The sequence below is a fragment of the Canis lupus genome, chromosome 2 (assembly GCF_011100685.1).
Source record: "Canis lupus familiaris isolate Mischka breed German Shepherd chromosome 2, alternate assembly UU_Cfam_GSD_1.0, whole genome shotgun sequence".
Taxonomy (NCBI): Eukaryota; Metazoa; Chordata; class Mammalia; order Carnivora; family Canidae; genus Canis; species Canis lupus.
Window position 1 is genome coordinate 42,820,783 of NC_049223.1, and position 25,621 is coordinate 42,846,403.

A 25,621-nucleotide genomic window follows, 5' to 3' on the forward strand; every position below is an offset into this window, starting at 1 on the left:
TACCAATAGCAGATTCAAGGACTGTCTGATGGTGGAACTTGGACATTTGTCCATGTCCTAACTTTAAGGAAGACTGGGAAATCTGGCATCTGGCATTTTCATCTTCAATAGAAGGACCTGAGCTCTGCCTTCTAAGATAAGGGATTCCCCAAAGCAAGGAAGAAACTGTAGATGATGGGTGGTCAAAAAAAAATGACAATTGTTAGCTATGGCTATAAGATAGATTACTGGGAAACACAAGAGTCTTTTCTATAACCTCCAAAAGAGTTTACCTAAGTGCACAAGAAAACAGATGAGATGATCAGAAAATAAGATAATTTAAAATAACGTAATAAATTAGACTGCTTAATTAAAAAATACTAAAATTATTTTGAATATAACCAATTGTTAGAGACAAGTGTATTTGTACTTTATAGCTCCAAACCCTTCCTTTCTCAAGAGATTTGTTTCTAGAGCAAAATTTATGTAAATAAGCTCTGTTTCTCCCTGGAATCTTTCCACACATCCTCCCAGCTCCATTTTCCAAGTTTATCTGCTCAAAGACAAGCTCCTTGGTCACCAACAGGAATGATGCCCAGAATCGAACCCTTTATAAATAAATATATATATATATATATATATATATATATATATATATATATATAGACTTGGTTATATATATATATATATTTGATATATTTGATATATTTGATATATTTGATTACGCAGAAATACCAACTCTATTTCTCTCCCCTGGGAAGACAGACAGACCTTAAGGCTAAAGAACCAGAAAATAGTGGCAGAAACTTAGGAATGGTTGTAAGTTCTTGACCTGGAGTCAGACAGGAAGAAAATGTGCCTGGAGTCCTGGGAAATGCAACAGCACTCTTCTGCATTGTGTTTTTGCCTCCTTTCCTAAGGAAGGGCAGTGCTAGGCTGCACTGGGGAAAATTCATTGCAGAGCCAAGAGTTGAGTGCTTTTCCAGTGCTATGTCAAGGTCATTGCTCTACAGTGCGTTTGGAGCTCTGCTCCAGCGGTCAGCCAATGGCTACTCAGACTTAACAATGGAAGCCATGTGGGCAGAACTGGGGAAAAAAATGGGTCATTTAACTGCTTAAGGGACATCCAAAGTCAGTTTTCAGGGCCTCCACCCTCAGCAGCCACCCGGTCCCCAGGCCTTGCTGAATCTCCATTTTCTTTTTGATGCCATACAGCCTTCTTATTCTTCACCATCCTAGGAGTCAATTAGGCACCCAGAAAGAGGGGGAAAGTGAAGATAAAAACAGACAGAAATAATTGAGTGACAGCCTCACTCCTTCAAGGAAGAAAGGCCTGTGCAATATGACAGAAAATTGACTTAAAAAAAAAAAAAAACTAACTTAACAGATTTTTCCATTTACTAGCTGGGTGACATTTGGTAAGTCACTCTTCTTCCCTATCAACATCAGTAAAATGGGGTAATGTGAGACAACTAGTACAAAATTACAACAAACTGAAAACACCAGTGATCCCTCTACCTACAACTAGGTTAGTTCAAATACCATTTACGTTCTCTGTTTGGGAGTGCTTGCAGTTAAAGCTGCAGGTGATGAACAGTCGAAGGCCTTTTGCTCTGGCTCTTGTCTTTGCTTGCACCCATGAAGGTTCTTGAAGAAAAGTTCTTCTTTCCTCATGTTAGAGGGTATGGTGGAGCAAGAGGAGCTGTCCTGTAGTCTGGGATTCTACTTCACCTGCTTGGATTCCCTCCTTTCCACATCACACACATTCTCTCTTCCATCCACTCATCCCTGAGAAAACATGATGATAGAGTAATAACTAATATTCTAACAAGTGCAATATAAGAGTATGCTCAGAATAGAGACCCTGAATGTAGATTCCCAGATGTGGAAATCCTAATTCTGTAATGTGCTTGCCCTATGACCTTAGACACATTATTTTACCTTTCATTACCCCAGTTTCCACATCTATAAAATAGGATAATCATAAACCTAACATAGAGGGTTGCTGTGAGGGTTAAATAAATTAATATACATAAAGCACTTAGAACAGGATCCAGCATAGAGCTGTTATTTTACATCATTAGCTAATATTACTATTATGTTCACACACCAAAATGAATGTGGTTATATACAAAGTATCAATAAAAAAGAGGAAAAGTTATTGTGTATATGTATGCATGTGTACATAAACATGGTTTTGTTGAGTCCTTACCTTAACTTTCAATCTCAGCACTATTACTGACTGATGGTCAGACAGGTTAGGTAAGATATCCAAGCACTAAGAAGTGGAGAGTTGAGATTCAAACTCAGGTCTCCTGGCCCCCAAACCCCTACAATGCATATTTTCCCTCTCCTGGGAAACCACCACTATTACTCAAAATATTCAGAATTCCTCTTTGAGACTTTCTTTCAGAGATCAATGAACTTGTTTTGAATTTCCTCAGCACTGGGAAATCTTCTTTTGAAAAAGATTATCAGAAGGTTATCAGAAATTTTCAAAAGTCATTTATTGCTAAGGTGAATAGCCCAAATAGGTCATAATGTTTTGTTTTGTTTTTTTTTTTAAGATTTTATTTATTTATTCATGACAGACATGGGGGGTGGGGGCAGGACAGAGATACAGGCAGAGGGAGAAGCAGGCTCCATGCTGGGAGCCTGATGTGGGACTCTATCCTGGTACTCCAGGATCACGCCCTGGGCCAAAGTCAGGCGCTGAACCACTGAGCCACCCAGGGATCCCCAGGTCATAATGTTTTGAGCTAAAAATAAGGTATAATTAATGTCGTTAGGTGTCTGGTAAATTGACTCTAGAGACTATCCCCAGAGAAAAGTTCTAAAATGATTCTGAAAAATTCAGTATTATAGGAAAACTGCATTTCCCAACCCTCATGTGGTTACTTTGGTTCTGATATGCTTCTGTAGATGGGGTTTTTAACAGCTTGGTTGTAAGTTCTTGTATGCAAAAGAACATAGAGTAAGACAGTCTTACAGACTGTAAGATCTGAGGTCTGTGTTGCCATAGTGATGACTTCCTCTGTGGTCCCTGAAATATTCTTATGTCTCCAAGGTTCTACAAGGCCCAGGATCATTGTGGAGGTCAGAATGATAGTGGAAGAGGTACAACATTAAGAGTGGCTCTTCTGGGCAGCCCTGGTGGCTCAGCGGTTTAGCGCCTGCCTTCAGCCCAGGGCCTGATCCTGGAGACCTGGGATCGAGTCCCATGTCAGACTCCCCGCATGGGGCCTGCTTCTTCCTCTGCCTGTGTCTCAGACTCTCTCTCTCTCTCAATCTCATGAATAAATAAATAAAATCTTAAAAAAAAAAAAAAAAAAAAAGATTGGCACTTCCTCAAACATTTGAGTGAAGTGTTATCCCACTTAGTCCTTGCACCAGCTTGTTTCACTGAGAGGAAACCTAAGGCCCAAAATGGGTCCACAACCTACTGCATGTCCCACAGCTAGATGCATGGCCCTTGTGTCCAGATTCCCCTTCTTCCCTATCTGTGGCTGAAGCAGTGTTCTAAAAGCTCAGCCACAAATGCCTCTGTACTGGGTCCTTCAAAGCAGACTAGATTCATGGGCAGAGCAGTATAAGCAGGGGTATAATTAAGTAATTACTGAAGCTGTTCAAGGCAGAGCCAGGCCTCCTCACCCACTTGTTCCTGGCTCCAGCAACCTGTAAGATACCGAGAGATCATCCCCTTTCTGGAAGTGGTTTACTCAGAGGCCTGCACTCCAATGAGATGGAGCCCTTTGCCACCTCCTCCAGCCTCCAGGGCTTATGCTTCAGAGACTCTATCCCCACTTCTCCAGAAGTAGGCTGCCATGGAGAAGCTGCTGGCTGTGTTTATGCCCTTGATAAAATACACATTAATTTCAAGCTCAGCCAAATGGGCAAATTAAAAAGGGAACCATCCTCTTCTCAGATTCCATTTTATTTTATATCTTATTTACCACAGATGAACTTATACAGAGAAATGAGGAAAGAGAGGTGTGGGGGAGGAAGAGAAAAAGGGTAGCCAAGTTTTTACTTTAAAAATCACAATTATTCCAAGAAAAAAATATTTGTAGATAAGAGCACATGTTCAAAAACTAGTTTGTTCCAAACCACATTAACTATTAAATTTGTTATCTGTCCACCTAACCTCTAGATTCTTGACTTATTTCGTTCCGCAGACTCTTTCCACCTTATAACTATTATAATTCACCTGTTAAAAGAAGAGCTTTGAAGTCCTGTTAATATGTGACTCTAGGAAAATCTAAGGTAGAGAGAAAACTTCAAGTCCTCAACCACTCTGGGGAACTTGGCTCTCTAAGGAGACATTGTTTTAAAATCAAGAACAAGCCAGAGATCACCAAGATTAAGTTTCACCCTTTGATTTCCAAATCCTGATCAGTAATCCATTAGAGCTAATTTTCCATACTCTTTTTTCAGTATATACTGGGGCATGAGGTGGGTTTCTCTTAGATGGAAGAAGAATCAGGGCATTGGTCATGAGGAAGGAAAAAGAGACCCATTTCATGAAGCTGTCAAAAAAAAGGTCATGCCAGTAATAGCACGTATGATACAAACATGCTCCTGCATGCAGAATCATCATCTGTATGGGAAGTTGCTTATAAAGATGATGACATTTAATGTTTGGCATCTCAGCAGTTTTTACTTTTGATTTTGGAAAATTGCCCAAAGTAAATAAGTCATTCACTATCTGGCTTGCTTGCCATTTTAATTATTGGGGGGTGGGGCAGGGGGAGCACTTCGCCTCCTATGTATGTGGTACCAGAGGCCTACTTAATGATCTAAAACTAACAAAATTGGTAGAACCCCAAAAATCTGTGATTAAACAATAACAGTCCACAGTGACCTTTTTTAAATTCCATATACAAGCCGGCAGCATACTCAGTTTGACAAATTTTAAACCTCTTAAAATGAAGTCTGAAACAGAAATTCAATAGGCTCTTAATTACATTTGCCCCGAAGGCAAAATGAACATTGTTCTGTTCCTCACACAGCTCCAGTTAAAGCTGGATTCTCACTACGCTGAGCCATTCTGACTTGAAGTGACGGCTGGCAGCAGCTCAGGTTTCTCTCACCTCCACTCAGAGGCTCTGAAGGTGAGCTGAGGGGAGAAGGAAAGCGGCTGGAGTTCTAGAACAGCAGTTCCAGGGGGTAAATAGGGCCCTTTTGTTCTGGGTAATTGAGTGGGTGATAGGAGGCAGAGGACAGAAGCCCAGGTAGCTGGGATAAGTAAGTGGAGACAAGGAAGTTAGGAGGACTTGGAGGAGATACTATGAGGACAACTAAATGTTTCCTCTGCTCTTCCTTTCCTTCTGAAAAGGAAGTAATGCACATTGCTCCTTGTTGCACATTCGGGCTTGGGCAGTAACACTGTCACTGAGAAGAGCAGCTCAATCTAGATGCAGAGTTTGACCTATGGCTCCAACAACCATGACACCTAGTGAAAGATGATAGATCAAATCTTTGCTGATACAAAAAGAAGATTTTAACTTTTTGATGAAACTTCAAAAAAATTTCTTAAATTGTTGGACAATCTTGAAACCAAAAGCATGAAAAATATAGCTTTAGTTTTCCCCCATCGGACAGGGAATCATGCATCTAATAATAGCTGGATATCGAGCATAAAAGCCTACTCCCCTTTGCTTTGACTCTGGAAAACTCTGAAGCAGCTGCCTGGCTTTAGAGTGCCCCATGAGCTCAGCTGAGGCCTTCAGTGCTGGTGCATGACAGCCAACTTCTCCCTCCACCCCTGCCTCCTTCCTCCCCTTCCTTACATAGGTACCAGTTCCAAGAGCATTGCCTAATAAACCTCTAGTCTGTCTACTTCCCAGGGAACCCCATCTGCACAGGGACTTCTTTCACTGAGTTCCCCTCTGTTTCTCACATCTTTGAACTTCCATTCTCATTTCTCTTTCCTCCTCAGCATATTCTATGCTCTCCCATGTTTAAAAGAAACTCAGCCAAAAAACATATTAAGCATTCCTAAATTCTGTGTCATCCTCAAGTTAGGGCTGTTTTTTTCCTACATCCAAATTTCTTGTAGAACTAAATTGACATTGCCTCCACTTTGCTTTCTAAGTATAACACAGTGTGCCTTCATCCATCATTTCTTCTCTAAAATATATTTTTACTGAGGTCACCAGTGACATCCTATTTTTTAAAACCCCATGGTCACTCTTTAGCCTTCCCATACTTGACTTGGCTGTTGGCAGTGTGACTTTCTCCATCCTCCTTTGAAACTGTTGCCTGGCTACAATAGCATTCATGATTCTCTTTGCCCTGGACTTCCATGTCTCTCTTTGGCTATTCCTTTTCAGTCTTCTTCATGGGCCTTTGTCAGTGAGTGAAGCCTCTTTTCAGTCTACACTCTTAGGGCAAGTTGGCCATATCTACAGTTCCATCTACCACCTATGTGCTGATGACTCCCAAATCCATATTCCCAAACTCTACTTCTGTCTTGGGCTCTGAACCCTATATTTCTAACTATTGAGTGTTTCCCCATTTATTTATTGCCTTATCTAACACTGATTCCCTCTCACAGAAGTTCCTTCTTTCTGAGCTGATACCACAACACCATTCTTCCCACCAACAGAGCCTATGATGATCCTCTACTCTTCTTTCTAACCCATACTGCCCATTGCTCATCAGTGGTTTCTTTTTTGTAAATAGTGAATTCTTAAAAATATCCCTACTTTTCCTATTTTACTATTTTATTTCATACTTTTACTATCTCATATATTTCACAGAATGATGAATAGTACCTACCTGGAAGCTGAATCACCTAGACTACACATTTCAAAGGCCTCTGCTTTGTCCTTTCTCTGGTCACATCCCTAATCCCATGTCAAGAAGTACCCAGGGCTAAGGAGACATTGCTGCCATGGGCCCACAAACCCTAATTCTAGGCCAAGTTTCTGTACCCAGGCCTGTAGATTCCCTATCCAAATGACCCAAGCCAACTTACGAAGGATTATTCCATAGATCCACCCTCCCAAGAGTATACTGCATCACTGGAGTACACATCTTAAAGCCTGAAGATGGCCAAGATATACCTGCCTCTAGTGGAGTAGGGAAAGAGGTGGAGGTTGTCTACAGGGGCTGGATTATCCACGTACACATATGTGAAAAATTCCTGTGGTTCTAGGCTGAGGGAGCTATGAGCTTGAGGCCTCTGATTATACCTTCTCCCCCAGTTCTATAAATGTTGGCAGGAGGATGCTGGTTATGAATGATGTTTTATATGTATCAAGCAAAATGATGGGAACCAAAGATGAACTAGACATAATAACCACCTTCAAGAAGCTCAGAAACAAGGTGCCTTGGTGACTCTGTCAGTTAAACATCTGAGTTTAGCTCAGGTCATGATCTCAGAGTCCTGGAATGGACCCCTGCTTGGGCTCTCCCATTCAGCAGAGAGTCTGCTTATCCCTCCCTGTCTGCCCCACCCCCATTCATGCTCAATCTCTCTTTCATATAAAAAAATAAAATCTTTAAAAAAGAGAGAGAGAGAGTTAAGAAACATACAAGAGGGGAACATTATAAAACTAGATGAAGTCCATTTTACCAAATTCATGTTTAAGAAGTGGTGTAAGGAGGGAAAATCAAGCTCTGCAAGGTAACATGGGAAGACTTCCCATTTGGGATCGCATATGAACTAGAAATTAAAGCTTGAGAATAAGTTTTTCAAGCTTGAGGAAGCCTACTATAGCAAAGGAAACAGCAAATATTCAAGAAATAATATGAACTGAGTGAGCTGGAAGCATGGAGTGCGGAGATGGCTGGAAAGGTAGCAAGGACAATCATGAAAAGTATTTCTCAAAGAGCTTCTTACTCATTCCAGAAGGTAGTAGGGAATCTAATGACTTAAGGCAGGGGACTGATATGCTCCTGCCCTTACATTTTGAAAGACTTATTTTCTAGACTAGCCTCTTAAGGGGTCTCCTGTTCCCCCCCACTTCTATTACTCCTTGAGAATCTAGCCACTATGCTGCTGCCAAAATGATCCTCCTAAAAATACATTTTGGGTGCTATCACTCTTCTACTTCTTCCCATTGCCTACCGGTTAGAGTCCAAACTCTTTAATGCAGTTTCCAAGGCCCTTAATGTCCTACCTCTGCTTGCCCTTCCAGTCTAATCTCATAGCACTCTCCCACATGCTTCTTCTATCATAGACATATCCAATGACTTGCGCCATCCAAAAAACACCTTGATCTCTGGTTACTTTGCAACTATGCCCTTCCCCAACTTACTGGCCTGAACAACTGCTTACCTTTTGAGCAGCAAGGTATAGAGAAAAGAACACAGACTTTGATGTAGATTGATCAGGACTATATCCTGGCTCTACCACTTCCTGGCTCTACAATCTTGGGTAGATCATTTAAATTCTGAGCCTTGGCTGCCTTGCCTCTTTTATGGATGTAAAACCCATTTCCTAAGACTACTGTGAATATTAAATGTAGTAACATAGGTAAGTACCTGACATGAACACAGCAGGCTCCCCTTGGACTAAGCCCTCTGGATGCCCATGTTCATTAAACTACAGTCTTTTCCTACAAGTTATGCTTGCCTATTTTACATACCTGAAGTGTGCCTTGGTCCTTTGCTCTGACCCCAGCCTCATTCCTGTCAATATTCTTCATTCCAAAGGAGATCCTTTTCCCTCAAGCCCCAGCCACTGGCTAATGTCCTGCTCCAAACTCAGGGGATCCCCTGAAAGCACAATTCTGCCATTTGCCCAATGACCAGCTGGATCCCCCTCCTGAGGATCCACCATCTCCACTATCACACCAGCCCCTGCTTGGAGGCATACGATAACACCATTATAAAGGAACTTATTGCACCCTTTGGGTATGATTTTGATTTGGTTACTATTCACCTAATAAATTGTCTTACCTCCTAGTCCCAAATTCTGCCTACTTTCACCTTATTTCTATCCCCCCACCAACCAGCAAAAGATAAATTCCATGCTTTATGTCCATAAATAAAGTATAATTTATCTTTCAAATCACTATGATTGTGAGACTAAAAAGGCACAGTAGGGGTTAATTAGATGTGTATTCACCAATACATAAACCAAATAGCATCAGTCCTTTTTTGGGGGAGATGCAACAGAAACCAGGAAAGAAATTTCCTTCTTTATCCCATTTCCTCCATGGACTGTGGTTATATTGCCTTCAGCTGTAAAGATGTCTATCCTAATTTTAGTTTGTTTTACTCAGCTCCGTCTGTTGTTGTGGTTCACCCAGAGGAGCATCCAGTCACTAAAAGAGAGAAAGAAAAACAGTGTTCTGCTGCCTGAAGTGCCCAAGGCAAAGAGAAGCTTCTGGCTGCTTCTGCCAAGGAGCTCTGCTGTGACATGGTACCAATGCTAGATGTGGGTGGAAGGTGAGGCAGCTGCATTTTGTGGTGCTTGTCATTCTTATTTGACAACTGTTTGGGTTTTAGAAACTCCTGGCATTGGGTTACAACACCCCACCCACTCTGTGTTGGTAACTACCACTTGTCCTCCCTATAAGAGGTCATGCCAACTCTGAGATGAGGCAAGGCCATGCTCAGCAGCCCTGGATGGCTCCTGCTCTGGCATGTGAAGGGCTTTCTCTTGCATCTGGCCAAATCCACAGCTTCCTGTGGTCCTCAGAATCAAGCACTTATGAGGGGGTTCAGGGGTCAGAATGCTGACTCTTCAGAGCCTGGCAACAGGAACAAAAACTTCCTTCTGCTTTTAACAAGTATATTGAATGTTAAAATGATCCTAAGTCATGTGCATTGCTGTGAGAGTCTATGTGTGTGCACTAGAGAGTGTGAACATATTTCTTCTGGCATTTGATAATGCATCACCATTTAAAGGAAATTCCCTTCAGCCTTTTTATTTCGCCATCATATAAGGCCTTCAGCCAGCTCACCGCATGAATCTCTCATGAGTAGGGTGAAATAGAAAAAAGGAACCAGGCCCACTTTCCCCTAGAAACATGACAATAATCAGAGAGAAAGGGTACAAAAATGCCCCGAGGGGCTCAAATATACTCACTAATATGTCTCCTCATGTTTTGCCTTAACCTCAACTTTGAGAATTATCCCTATTATCTGCTTAACATCTAAAAAAAATTAGTAATCACGAAGAGCTGCTGTGTGCCAACAGTTTCTAATGTACACAGTCACCCTCTAAGCCGGCACTACCATCCTAACTTTCCAGATGGGGACACTAACGCCCAGAGACGACTAAGTGGTGAGAGGCAGGACTCAAAGCTTGGTCTTTCAGCTTTGTGCCTTGTACACCATACAGCATTCCTCTCAATTTTATGCTATAGACCGCTGGCACAACAGAGAGATTCAGCCCTTTATAGTTCCTCCATTATAATGACTGGTACTATAGGCAGAACAGGCAAGGACAAAATCTCTACCTCCTACCTTTAAAAAAATACATAATTGTCTGTCCTGCGAGGTGAAATGGAGGAGAGAGTGGGAGTGTTTAAATGAAATTATGAGGATGTGACAGACTAAGGAAAAGAAATCCCAAATCTTTGGATGTTTGCTATTGACATTATTATTGAATTGTGGGACCCTAAAACATGCTTAGAGTTAATCCCAAAAAACTTGCATTAAGGAAAATGGCATTTGAATGCAATTAATGAAATGAAAAATTCTAACTCATTATTAAAAATTCTCCACCTGTTTCAAAGATATATTTTAGGCCAATTTGATATATAGGTGTCTAAGATTACAGAATTCATAAAACAAGGCATTCAGTATGGAATCTAAACTTTTCCCAATAAAATATACTTGCATTGGACAATTATACCCACATTTAGGTGTAATATTGCAGTCCTTGCTCTAGTATAAATGAAATCATAGGAATCAGTGCCAAGAGCTACTATCATCAGAGACCCTTACAAATTTGATGAAAGGCAATGGAAAAGGAAAGAGAAGGAAGGGGGGGCTCACCTTACAATACAGATTCCAAGGTCAAGAGAGGACTGTGTAACTTTCTGAGCTATGCCCTCCCCAGGCCAGGTCTCGACAGTTCTTGCCAAATGTTTTCAACCCAATGAATCAAGAACTGGCCTTTTCCGTTCCAGCCTGTGGGAATGTGCTTCTGATTTTATAACAGAAGTCAGTAGAACAATGGGATTTGCTTCTTGAAAATTTGCTTTTTGGACACCAGTCCTGCAAAAACACCTATTTCTACTGGCTCCCCCAGTGGAGCTCCAAAAATTCTTATTTTTAAAAAAACATTAGGTCCTTGGTAGATAAATATACCTAACCTCTCCATAATCAGAACCAAGGCCGCCTCCACATTTGGAACTCAAAGCCCTGGCTGAAGACTGCTGTTCTGATTTATACATGAGTAAAGGCCACATAGAAAGCATAGAAGCAAGCAAAAAGAAAAACAGAAACCATGGAAGGCAAGTTCGTCTTTGGGTGCTTGGTCCAGACCAGATAACACAATGCCTAAAAGCCTGGGCTGTGGAGGGAAACAAGTCTGGGTTCAAATTCCAAATTGAACACATAAATTACTTGAACTCTTCAAACTTCATTGTCCTCATCTGTAAAATGGGGATGTCAATTGCACTACTATTTTATTTGTGGTGAGGATTAAATGAAAAAAAAAATGCACAGAAAGTACCAGCCACAGGGAATGTGGCATACAATATACACACAATATGGTTATATTGTATACACACATAGCAATGCTAAAACAGAGAACTCTTGTGTCTATGGAATGAATGTGGTGAATGAATGTGGTACTGTGTGAGGCCAACTCCAAAGGGTTCACTCTGATAGGCTTTGTTGCTGCCTCTCAGAAGAACAGTCATGTGTCTGAGAAAGCTGGCTCCAGGAGGGCCTCTAGACATAACTGGCCAGGAAGCTAGAAAGTGATCCTTGTACATTCTCTAGACTCAGGTTTGAGGCAGGTCTGGTAATACACTCTGGCTTTGATTAGGGCAGATCAAGCTGACCAAGCTCCAGCCAGTGACTGTCACCTCCTCAGAAGAATTTGCAATCTTTTTCTAAATAATTGGCCAATTAAATTAGAAGTCCATCAATCTTTTTCTTAAACCTTATAGATTTTTATTACTATTTCAAAATATCCCGGATGTGTAAATACAATTATTTATAGCCTTGTAAAAACACGTGCCAGAAGAATAGAAAAGACTGCTGGTTTAGTTTGTTTTACTCTCACTCTGGTACCTCATGTGGTTTAGAGCTATTGCTTTCTGCCTGTTGTTAGCAACTAAGTATTTTCCAAATAACCAATTATTAGAATTGAGCCTCTTTGGTTTAATATACATGCAAAGAGAGTTGTGTATACAAATATAATTTAAAAGTCCCTCCATGGGTAAACATGAGGGTCCATCACAGTCGAAGTATTTGTTTCAATGCTTAAGTTATAGTTATGTGATCTTAGGCAGAAAATTTAGCTTTTCTGGATATCAGGTTTCTGAAATATAAATAAGTAGACTGACTTAGGTTCACAGATGTGTTTAATTTGGCCAACATTATTTTAGAAATGTGAGTGACTTTTCTAAGTATGCACTTTCCAGTTCCCACAGCTTAACCACCCCTAACATGGTCCAGCTGACTGCCTTTTCACATTTGCTTCACTTGCCCAGCTCTTGAAAGCATTTGGACTGCAGACCCTGGATGAGATGATCCAGAGGGCTTCCTCTAGCTACGAGACTCTGCTCTGCTGATTCTATCAAGTTGCTGAATTATTTAATTTCTTTGTCTGAAGAGTAAATAAAATCCTCATTCTTTTACAGTTAGGCTTGTGGACTTATCGGGAACAATTGGAGCATGGCTCAGACAAAAAGAAAAATCATTAGTTTCTGATAGGAAATTGAAGTTAAATCTCTTTGCAAATATTTTGGAAGATCCCTGCTCTTTAAGTCTAGATTGTTATCTGCAAGATATCGTATATTTCAGCCAAGCAACAACTATCTCTCTTTTTAAAGATTTGTACCTAAGACTCTCCCAAAAGTTTGTCTTTCTTCCTTTGTCTTTGGCTCTCTTATTAAGGATACTGGACAGATATCCCTGACAATTTAAGCTCTGAATGTGACAAGCAGAGATTTAATTTGTGCGATTAAGCATCATTCCACAAAAGGATAACCTGAGCTTCTAGTTGCTTTGGGCTTATAGCCAACAGAAATTGAGCCAGACCCTCCTTTCAAATAAAGGCTTGAGCACCCAAAGCTAGAACTGAGAAGGGCAAAAAGGTCTTCGCTAGTATTTTTTCTCAAAGAATGCAATACGCTTCCTGCCAAACCAAGCTTAATGGCTCTGCCATACAAAAGCCATACATTTTATTGATCCAACTGGAATCCTACTGTGAGAGCACAATCTGGCCCACTTTAATATCAAGAATAATACTCTTGAGGCAGTGATTTCAATTTTGGTTCCATTACCAAACTGCTGGAAATTGGGGGCAGTTACCTCAACTTCCTTCACCTGAATCTCATTCATCATTAATAGCAGAGCCACTGCTCTAAAACTGACAATAGCCTGGAACAATGCACCTAATCACCTAGAGATTGTATTGAAATATTGATTCTTATTCATTGGGTCTGGAAGGGAACTTGAGATTCTGCATTATGACTACTCACAGCTGATGCCCAGTTTCCTGGTCTACAACAACATTTAGAGTAGCAAGGACCTAGAGAGCTTTGTTCATTTAAATTAGATGTTTATTTGCTTCTTAATGCCAAATTCTGTTCTATGCCCTGGGAATACAAAGATGCATGTGACACAATCACTTTTCTCAAAGAATTCACCATTTAGTGGAGGAAGCAGACACATATATATCTAGCTATGATATACACAGTATTGTTGAAACAGGAATAAAGTACTCCAGAAGTCAAAGAGAATGAGAAATAAAATTATAACTACAATCAATGCACAAATACTCTTATCTCTAATGGATCTCCTTTTCTTCTTTGCCTGTGCATGCTCCAATAGGAAAAACAGACCTGTAACATAAAACCCCAGATAAAACCCCTTCTTCAACTCATATTCCCAAGAGGTCAAGCTTTGCACAAACTGCATATAAACAGACACTTTCAAAACAGTAATTTTCAAAAAGGCAAAATCATGAGTCTCAGGCAAATACAAAATTAATGTGTGTCAAATATTTCAGCAAATTAATATCACTCAAAGAACATTTGAGAAGCTATGTATTTATAAGTAATGTTAGGATAAGATTGCTGGATAGATTAAAAAAAAACTGGTCAATGTCCAACAGAGCCATTAACTGTAAGATTTTAGGTTATTTGTTCTATTAGAAATTATTTGTATCTCTAGCAGATAAAAGCCTACTAGTTAGCATCTCCTTCTCTAAAGTTGTAAAACAGCCCAAATAATAGAAAGCCAAGCCCAACTCTGAAAGAATCCCTGGTATTCTCTTTCACTTGTTTTCAAGTTTCAGATAAAATTTCTGATTGTATACGCAGCCTTTCGAAAATTAACATGAAAGAAAGATCTCCCTTCACCTCAACCACTTCAAAAATTGCTCCAGGATCTAAATCTTCCTCTAGTTTATCTTACTGGATCTCATTCCCAGATAAAATTATCTACAGTAATAATAATATCCACAACTTACTGGGGTAACAGGTTATGTGTTTTAGGTACATTATCTCTATTTTCACACCAGCACTTGAAGTAAGTAGAACTATTCCTACTTGAAGAAATAGTCTCAGGGAGGTTAGATGATTTACACAATGATACTCAACTTATGGTAGAACTAGGGTTTAAATACAATAATACAACTACAAAAACAGTAAGTATTTAGAAAACAAATGTGAAGCTATCTTGCTAGATAAGAGAAAGCTGCATTTGGGAACAATGTGATTTGAAAGATTTTTTTCCACAATGCACAACATTATCAGCATTAAAGCTAACCTTTTCAGGTAAAGGTGCTGCCCTCAGAATTCATATCAAAAATAAAATAATACTTGATAGAAAATGAGTGGATACACATGAAGAGAGTAATGCTTAGGGGACAGATACTGGGACATACTGCCACAGAGGGAACTGGTATATCAGACTTGAGAAGCCTTAACAGAGCTGAGTAAGGCAGGGTCTGCTCATATAATCTCCATCTCCAGCTGCCTCCTTGCTTCTGGCTGCATAACCGGTTCAGGTCTTCTGCCACCACTACACCTATTTCTAAGGACCTGAGATGAATTATCTAATTGACAATGATCCTACTTTCTGGAGGAGTACTTCCTGTCTGCTACCCAGCCACCTTCTCTGGATAAGGTTCCCAAGGGCCTTTAATATAGTTTTTCTTCTTAGGGTAAGTAAAGGAACTCTTAAAACAACAAAGAAACGCTGGATAGGGCAGAGGGAAAAGATAGTCTCTATCACACAAGAGCTACATGGGTCCTGGCAGAAAAGGGGATGCCACTTTGGTGGCAAAATGGTCACTCCTATTATTAGAGTTCTCTTAGACACTCGTTAAAATGCATTTTCCTGCGCCCCATTCATACTTACTAATCAGAAACTCTAGGATGGAGTTCAGAAATCTTCAATTTTTAATAGTCTCTCCTGGTCATTCAATCTGAAAACTTTTTTGTCTTCAATCACTAGTTGTTACCTGGCTTCACATGAAAATCACCTCGGCACTTCCCAAAACAGCATGCCTTTGCTTGAGATCTGCAGTTTTTAAGTTCCCTAGGAGATTCTAAAGTAAAGCTAGGATGGAAAAACCATTGTTTTAAAATTTGACACGTCTCAAACTTCAATGTGCATTCAAATCATCTGGGAATCTTGGTAAAATGCAAATTTTGTTGCAGCAGGTCTCGGGTGGTTGTGAGAGCCTACATTTCCAAAAAAATTCCCTGGTGATGCAGATACTGCTGGTCCTCGACAAACTTTGAGCACCAATGCACTACTCCATCACTGATTCTTCACTTTGGCTGATTACAAAGACTCACTTACAGAGACTATATTAGTCTCACTTACAGAGACTATATTAGCTTCCCATGACTGCTGCAACAAACTACCACAAACTTGCTGGCTGACAACAACACAAATTTATTCTTTTACAATCTAAAAGTCAGATCCAAAATCACTTTCACTGGGTCAAATGAACATGTCTGTTTGGCTGTGTTCCACCTGGAGGCTCTAAGGAAAAATCTGCCTCCTTGCCTTATTCCAACCTCAAGAGGCTGCCTATATGTTCTTTGGCTTGTGGCCCTTTCTACCATTTTCAGTCTCTGTTTTTATGTCATTCTCTCTGCTTCTGACGCTTCCTCTTTTAAGGAATTTTGTAATTATATCAAATAATCCAGGATAATCCCCTCATCTCAAGATTCCCAATCACATGTGCAAAGTCTCTTTTGCCATATAAATAACATTCACATACATACCAACTCCTCTCAAACTATTCCAAAAACAGGAAAGAAAACTTCTGAACTTATCCTGAGGCCAGCATTACCCTGATATCAAAACTAAATGAAGACTCCACTAAATAAAGAGAACTATCGGCCAATATCCCTGATGGACATGGATGCAAAAATTCACAATAAGATATTAGCAAATTGGATCCAACAGTACGTTAAAAAAAATCATTCAGCATGATCAGATGGGATTTATTCCTGGGCTACAAGGGGGTTCAAAATTCACAAATCAATCAGTGTGATATACCACATTAATAAAGGAAAGGAGAAGAACCACATGATCATGTCAATAGATGTAGAAAAAGCATTGACAAAGTGCAACATCCATTCATGATAAAAACTCTCATATGTGGAATATAAGAAATAGTGAAAGACTATAAGGGAAAGGAGGGAAACTGAGTGGGGAAAAATTCGAGAGGAAGACAAACCATGAGAGACTCCTAACTCTGGGAAACAAACAAAGGGTTGCAGAAGGGAAGGAAAGTGGGGTGGGGGGCTGGGGTAACTAGGTGATGGGCACTAAGGAGGGCCTTGATGGGATGAGCACTGGGTGTTATACTATATGTTAGCAAACTAAATTTAAATAAAATATTACAAGAAAAACTCTCAACAAAGTAGAGATAAAAATAACATACCTACAAGAATAAAGGCCATACATGAAAAAACTACAGCTAATAGCATCTTCAATGGGGGAAAACTGAGAGCTTTTCCTCCACATTCAAGAACAAAATAGAGATGTCCACACTCACCACTGTTATTTAACATAGTACTGGAAGTCCTAACCTCAGCAATTAGACAACAAAAAGAAATAAAAGGCATCCAAGTTGGCAAGGAAAAGTAAAACTTCCATTATTTGTAAATGACATGATACTGTATATAAAAATCTCCAAAAGACTCCACCAAGAAATTGCTAGACCTAATACATGAATTCAGTAAAGCTGCAGGATATAAAAGCAACATATAGGACTCTGTTGCATTTCTGTACACCAGTAGGGAAGCACAAAAAGAGAAGCTGAGGAATCAATTCCATTTATAATTGCACCAAAAATAATAAGATACTTAGTAATACACCCAACCAAAGAGGTGAAAGATCTATCTGTACTGAAACTATAAAAACTATAAACTATAAAATAATGGTGAAAGAATTTGAAAACTATAAAATAATGGTGAAAGAATTTGAAGATGACACATAGAAATGGAAAGACATCCCATGCTCATGGATTTAAAGAATAAATATCGTTAAAATGTCTATACTGTTCAAAGCCATCTACACACATAATGCGATCCCTATCAAAATACCAACAGCATTTTTCAAACAATCCTAAAATTTGTATGGAACTACAAAAGACCCCTGAATAGTCAAAAGCAACTTTGAAAAAGAAAAGCAAAGCTGGAGGCCTCACATTTCGAGACTTCAAGTTACATTACAAAGCTGTAGTGACCAAAACAATATGGTACTGACACCAAGTTCAATAGAACAGAATAGAAAACCCAGAAATGAACCCATAGCTATATGATCAATTAATCTTCAATAAAGCAGTAAAGAATATTCAATGGGAAAAAGTCTCTTCGCCAAATGATGTTAGGAAAACCAGACAGCTACATACAAAAGAACATAGAAAAGAAATGGGACCACTTTCTTATACCACACACAACAATAAATTAAAAATGGATGAAAGACCACCTAAAATGTGAGCACGAAACCACAAAAATCCTAGAGGAGTACACAGGTGTAACCACTATGACAATGGCCATAGCAATTTCTTTCTACATATGTCTCCTGAGGCAAGGGAAACAAAAGCAAAAATAAACTATTGGGACTTCATCAAAATAAAAAGTTTATGCATAGTGAGGGAAATAATAAACAAACTAAAAGGCAACCTACAGAATGGGAGAAGATATCTGCAAATGACATATCCAGTAAAGGGCTAGTATCCAAAATACAAAGAACTTAGAAAACCCAATACCCAAAAAACGAATAATCCAACTAAAAAATGGGCAGAAGACACAGACATTTCTCCAAAGAAGACATACAAATGGCCACCAGACACATGAAAAGATGCTCAGCATCACTCACCATCAGGGAAATACGAATCAAAACTACAATGAGATACACCTCACACCTGTCAGGCTAAAATCAACAATACAAGAAACAACAGGTGTTGGCAAGGATGTTGAGAAAGGGGAACCCTCTTACACTGTTGGTGGCAATGCAAACTGGTGCAACTACTGGAAACGTACAGAGGTTCCTCAAATAGTTAAAAACAGAGCTACCCTACAATCCAGCAATTACACTAAGTATTCACCAAGAGCATACTAAAAACACTACTTCAAAGGGACATATGAATCCCAAATGTTTATAGCAGCAGTGTCTACAATAGCCAAATTACAGAAATAGCCCAAGTGAATGCATCAAGAAGATATGGTACATATATACAATGGAATATTACTCAGCAATAGAAAAATGGAATCTTGCTATTTGCAACAGCATTGATGAAGCTAGAGAGTATTATGCTATGTGAAATAAATCAGAGAAAGACAAATTCCATATTATTTCACTCATATATGGAATTTAAGAAACAAAACAAATGAGCAAATGGGAAAAAAGAGAAAAAGGCAAACCAAGAAACAGATTCTTAACTGTAGAGAACAAACAGAATTACCAGAGGGAGGGTGGGTAGGAAATGGTTAATTAAGGAGGGCACCTTTGTGATGAGCGCCAGGTGTTTTATGAAGTATTGTATCACTACATTTTACACTGGAAATTAATATTACGCTGGATTTAACTAACTGGAATTTAAATAAAAAATAAAATAAAATAATAAAATTACATTCACAGGCTCCAGGGATTAATATGTAGATATCTTTTAGGGGTTGGCAGGCATTATGCAGGCTATGATAGAAGATTTTTTTGTTTTTAATTCTGAAGCCTGGACCTTACAGTAAAGATTCTCATGTGTTTGGTTTAGGAATGAGGCCAAGGCGTAGGCTATTAAAAGGTGAAGATGGTGATGCAGAGGAGTTTTGACAAACACCATTCCAGGTGGGCCAGCGTGTGCTGCTGCTGGGCCTTCCATCTCTCTTTGCCACTGATTACTCCTTGGATTTCCACTCAAAGACCATGACACATAAACCTAGGCCTTGAAGGTAAGGCAAGGAAGGCAAATTTTAGTTATTCCTCCTCCTCAGGAGGCCTTTGCAACTAGAAGTCAGATTCCTGCCCTTTGTCCCAGGAAATAAAGACATGGGGTTGACTCAATGCTTTTTCCTGAACAGGTCTTGCATGTTGGTGAGTTTCTTTTTAATTTGGCATTTATGGTATTCCCAGCCACTTCTCAACCCTTCTAATTACAACCCAGATCTCACTCCATTTTTTCAGCTAGGGTTTAAAAGCTAAGAATTCTCTTGAAGCAGCCAACTATTAAAATTTCATAGCCTTTTACAAAATATCAGTTGACAGAGGTTATTATGAAATACTGCCTAGTATAATTAAAATTACACTGCAATTGTCAACACCCATGAGTCAAGAACACTGTGTGAAGTGATAGTTAGGATCGCACAGTCTGTTCCCTAGCTGGCTAACCAGGCCTGGGACTTTCCTAATCTATCTCTAAAACCTGAGGGCCTTGCCATCAGCTACAAGGTGCAAAGGCCAGCCACTCCACCAGAAATTGAGCTGGTCCCACTTGTGACTTATGCTGTAGTGTTCACATCCAACAGTAATGCTAGCTGTCTACTATACCTTCCTGGTGGACTTCAGGAACAGCTTTGAACAGGGGCCAGGTGTTCCATTTCTCCTTTATGACTTCTGCTACAGTGATGAAAACAAGCCTTTGTTTGTGACACTCAGCATGACTGTGTCTGAGATGAGCATGGTCTTGACTGTCATCCTTGAGAATATCCTATCTTTAGCCTCCTATTACCACCAAAGTTCTCCAAGAAGGGTGTCTGGATATTTCAAATCCCCCAATACTGTAGACTAACTTAAGCTGCCATCCTCACCTCTATTCTCTTGAAGATCACCAATCCTATCCTTTTGGCTGACTCCCATTATCTATTTTCTATCCATACTCTCTCTTTAAGCTCTGTTTTCAGTTTCATGCTGTTGACCTTTGCAAAATGAAATCCAAATTTCATTTTGAGGGCCTACAGCAGCATCTGGGCCCTGCCTACACTTCTAGTTTTATCTCACATGCTTTTCCTCCTCAGTCTCTAGTCTTCAGTCTCCCTGGCTACCTGCCAGCACTTCCAGCCTTCCGGGCTCTTCTTCCCTCTGACAGGAGGCTTACTCCACCCTTTTCATACAGCCAAGTTCTTCTTGCTGCTCATAATCAGCTGAAATGACACCTGGTAAAAGAGGTCTTCCCTAATCCCTCTAAAAGGACAAGTCATGGACTCTTAATATCGACTATCACAGCATCCACCTTATCTTCTTCATCAATGGCATTATTTGAAGTTACTGATTAGTTTATTTATTCACTTGCTCCATTTGTTTTTTCCAGGAGATGGTGAATTCCATGAGGGTAAGGAACATATCTTTCTTGTTTATCAAATAAGATCTAGCAACAGAAGCTGAATATATAGACTTATTGATTAGCCCACTCTGTATCACTTCTCCTCCCTTGGCTCTGAGGTGTTTTATTCTTCTGTTCTTCCCTTGAAATTCCTTCCCTTCATCTGTCTCCTTTGCCATTTCTTAAGATTTACCCTCAGCCCCCACTCTTCTCAGGAACTTGGTTCATTCATGAACAACTTCCTCTTCAGCTCTGAGAGACACATCTTGATCCCACTACTCCCTAGTGGCTGACATTCAGCTCTCAGTGTCTCCATTTTGTTGTGCTGGACATTTCTATCAGGGTGGTCAGCTTTTCCCCTAAATTAGCTTTTCTCCTGACTTCCTTATTTCTCCTCATGCTGTCTCCACCTCTTTGGTCATTTAGGCCAGAAAGCTCAGCATCATTTCTAATTTCCATCCTCTACCTCCATCCAATTAGATAAAGGGCAGCACAATAGCTACCCATTTACCTCTGCCACCGCTCCTGTTCAGATCCACATCACCTATTCCCCGTACTATAGAAATCGCCACTGAACTGATTCCCAGCAACAGCTTCTCTGCATCATGATTTATCATTCTGTAACTGGATTAATCAACATGAACTCACCTTCACTGTATGACTCCAAATCTCAAAAACTTTCAGTGGCTCCCCACTGACTGCAGTAAAGTCCAAACTCTTTGGCCTGACGATCAGGCCCCAGGTTCCCTTTCTCACTGGCTATTACTGCCCTATCTGCAGTTTCCTTGTTCTTATTAGACAGTGTAGCTTCCCATTTCTATTTCTCATTCCGTCTCCAAATTCTCCCACCTCTAATTCTTTGCTTTTCTCATTTTCTTCATCTAAAATGCCCTCTTCCATCTTCTCCTGACAGACTATTTCAAGAGGCACTTCTAAGGCTACCTTGTCAATAACAATTATTTTTCCTGATTCTGTACAGCAAAGGTGATTACCTCCACCTCCTGACTGGCACGGCTACCTTCTATGCCACATTTCTGTGAATACTAGTTATTTGAATACCTGTGTCTCTTTGGGACTATATTTACATTTTTGAGCATTAAAAAAAGCAATGACTTAAATATCATCACTCCTCTAATACACATGTGCATACACACACACACACACACACACACACACACACAGAGGCATGTTGAGAGTCCTTAATAAGAACTGTAAATAATAACCATCCTCAAAATAGTCTATAGAGAACTTACTGTCACACAAGAAAGGATGGAGCAAGTTTACATTATACGGATGTCAGAGTAATGCTGTGGTTTATTCTCTATAGAGCTTGGACTTCTAATCCTAAACTAAACTAAACCCTAAAAAGCCCATGTGATCATTTCTCCAACCATGATTTTACTACTAAATTCACCCTGAGATGAATTTATGGAAATAAGCCAGTCTAGATCTAGAAGAAAATACACTGTTTACCTAAGAGGTTAGACACAAAGCCTGAGTGAGCACAGCCTTCATCAGTACTGACCCAGTGAGGTTGTATAGGCAGCATGACATGGAGTGTTTGCCAGAGGAAGCTGAGGACTTTCATCAGCAACAAATGTTTCTCTCACCTCTGAACTCATGTGGCACTTTTCATCATTCATCTTTAGGAAGCTTAAACAGAGGACATGTCAAATAATCAGTGTTGTCCCCACTGGCTAGTGCTCACCTGATACATAATGGACGCTCAATATTTCCTTGAAGAAAGAAAGAATGAATGAACTTCTCTACCCCTTCCCACCTGGCAAAGTCCATATATTCTAATAATATAAGATACATCTTTTCTTCCCACTAGTGACATCCCACCTGCAGCCACTACTGCTCACTTGGAAGTTCTAACCAGGGACCTGGCATTATAAGGCTCTTGCTCCACATAAAAAGTTTCTCTCGACCTAAAGTTCTGTATGGGGGGTAATGAAAAGAGAAAAGAATTTAAAATCAAAGTGACCTAGTGCTACGTCCCAGTTCTGTGACCTTAGATCTATGTTGTCCAAAATGGTAGTCACTGGCCACATTGACTATTTAGATCTAAATTAATTAAAATTAGATAAAATTAAAAATTTACTTCCTCAGTAGCATGAGCCACATTTAGGTGCTCAATAGCCACATGAGTTTAGTGGTTTCCATAATGGACAGAGTAAAGAGAATATTTCTTACGTTGCTAAAAGTTCTATTGGATAGAACTCCCACTGACAAGTCACTTAACTTCTTTGGAGCCTCAATTTGCTTATTTTTGAGCAGCAATTTAGTGGGACTAGATGGCACCTCACACTCTTTATTCCTCTAAAAATTTTGGAAAGTCTAGATTCTAGGACTGTTTCTTTTGAAGCTCTAGAATACAGCTGGTTTGGAATGGAATGGAATGGAATGGAATGGAATGGAATGGAATAGAAAGAATAGAATAGAATAGAATAGAATAGAATAGAATAGAATAGAATAGAATAGAATAGAAAAAATGGCCTGAGAATAAGGGCAAAAGGAGTTTAACCAACCAACAAGCTCAGGGCAAGCCTTGGGGAAAGTGGAGAAGCTGGCTTTGGTGAAGTGCCTTGCAGCTTGCACCTCTCTCAAACCTATTCTCAGATTCAAAAATTAGATTCAGCTCTTTGGACCTGCTCTCTGCTAGGAGACAGCTGGCTAATCTGATCAACTAAATACCACTGCATTTTAGCATTGATGCCTAAAGGGTCCAAAGTCACTGCTCATATGCTGCAGGGCATGAGCAAAAGGCAGATTTAGCAGAGCTCAGAGCTAGCCCTTAATCAGTTACTGCCCATCTATGTAACTTTTGATGAATCACATGATAGGGTACAATTTACTTATGTATAACATTATGCAAGTCTATGGACTCCAAGGACATCCCCAAATCCAAGATTCCAGATTGTAGCATTAGATTTTCCAAACAAACAATAGGCCCATAGGGAAGTTGCATTTTGAAGGTAGAAGGAAAAATTTGCACTGGCTTTAGGAGAGATTAGCTAGGTTGTCCATGGAGAAATGGGGTGAGGAAAAAAGGGGTATTCTCCTTTCTGAAGCCTTAGGCTAGGTACTACAAAACAATCTGTCTTTGTTTCTGGTTGAGCTCCCTCCTGGTGATGAGTCATATGGCGGAAAAGGTGTGTTGGGTGCCTGCCTGCCATGTCTGGTTAATGCAACTCCTTATATGGTATTTGTTTTTCTGACAGGTGACATGTTCCTGGACATGGAGCTTACTTTAAGGCAGTTCTTCAGGTGACACTCAGAGAATGTCTGTCTTCTTTTATTTAGTTTCACAAATAGCCTTTCACTGGAAGTTTCCTTCTGGACATGTCCAGCTGCCAGAGCTCTTAGCACCACCAAAGTAGCTCAGATTTAGGGACCAAAGCTAGGGTCCCTTCCTCTCCCATAAACAGGCTCATGTTCTCTGAGAAGAAAGCATTATGAAGGTGGGAGTGTTTTCTATTTCATGTGTAAGGGCCAGTTATGGTGATGACCATGTTATGTTTCTTGCCACGCTGTCTCTAAGCCTTACAACTGACCTGCAAGGTAGGCATTATTACCTTCCCTACTTTACAATTGAGGGGAGTGAGGGTAAATAACTGACCTAAGGCTACTCAAGCAGACATGGCTGACCCAAGACTAGAACCAGTTCTAGGAGGCTTCAGTACCCATGATCTGGCTCCCAAAATACTGGAACCCTAATAGATGAGTGTAAGGTCTAGCCATTGGAAAGTTTGAGGAAAAGCCTATCAAAGGAATATATTAATTTCTTATGGCTGCTGTAACAAATTAAACAAATTTAGTGACTTAACAATACCAATTTATTCCCTTAGAGTTTTAGAAGCTAGAAGTCTGAAATCAGTTTCACTGAGTTAAAGTGTGGATAGAGTCAGTTTCTTCTGGAGGTTGGAGAATGAGAATCCATTTGTCTGCCTTTTCCAGCTGCATTCCTTCTGTACCTCACTTTAACCTCCTGCTTCAGTCCACAACATCTCCTGCTTGCTCCTCTGACCATCTTGCTGCCCTCTCATAAGTGCCGTTATGGCACATGTAGGGGTTATTCAGATAATCTCTTCCTCACCAGGTCCTTAATTTAATCGTATCTCCAAAGTCTCTTTTGCCAGATAAGGGAACACATTCACAAGTTGTAGGGATGAAGACATGGACATCTTTGTGGGGGGCATTTATTCACTACCACAGAGAATTTTTCATTTACCTTCACAACTAGGAATAGTTGCTGGAAGTACTTTTCGGTTTTGTCCTTCAACTCTGTTCAGTCTTTTTTGTCTCCCCTTGGATGGGAAGCAAGTCAAAACAGGTCCCAGAGGTCATGAGGGGGTAAGTAGAAAAGACCCTGGTATAGAGGTTGTGAGTAGATGCACTCAGGTCTCTTCTTGCTCTTGTGTACCACATTCTCCCTGGGGAGGAAGTAGCAGTAGAGTAGGAGGTCAGTATTATCAAGCAGTGGAGGGTAAATATATTATCTTTGTCCACCTGGAAAGACTTCTCACATGGAGGAGGCCCCATTTCCTCCAAACTGTCCCCTATCTCACACTCTGACCTGGAAAAAGATCTATTTGCTTTATCTACCTAGTGTCCCACTGCACTTGGACAATGTCCAGTTTCCTTCTGTGATCTACTCAAAGTCCCACAAGATGAAACTCCTGCCCACATTTCCCACCTCAATTCATTATCTAT

General features: G+C 40.0%; 1 long non-coding RNA gene across 3 annotated transcripts in view; it reads right to left on the reverse strand.

The window, feature by feature from the left end:
• The window catches only part of LOC119870237, a 250,556-nt gene that overhangs the window by 173,285 nt on the left and 51,650 nt on the right, over nucleotides 1-25,621 (reverse strand). Inside the window, exons 3-4 of one of the 3 annotated variants that reach the window (XR_005355521.1) lie at nucleotides 25,140-25,341; nucleotides 1,522-1,767 (exon numbers count right to left, since the gene is read on the reverse strand). This is a non-coding gene — a long non-coding RNA (uncharacterized LOC119870237). Of the gene's footprint in view, nucleotides 1-1,521; nucleotides 1,768-20,133; nucleotides 20,200-25,139; nucleotides 25,342-25,621 lie in introns of those variants that run through there. The other 2 variants (XR_005355523.1, XR_005355522.1) reach the window with 2 other exon arrangements.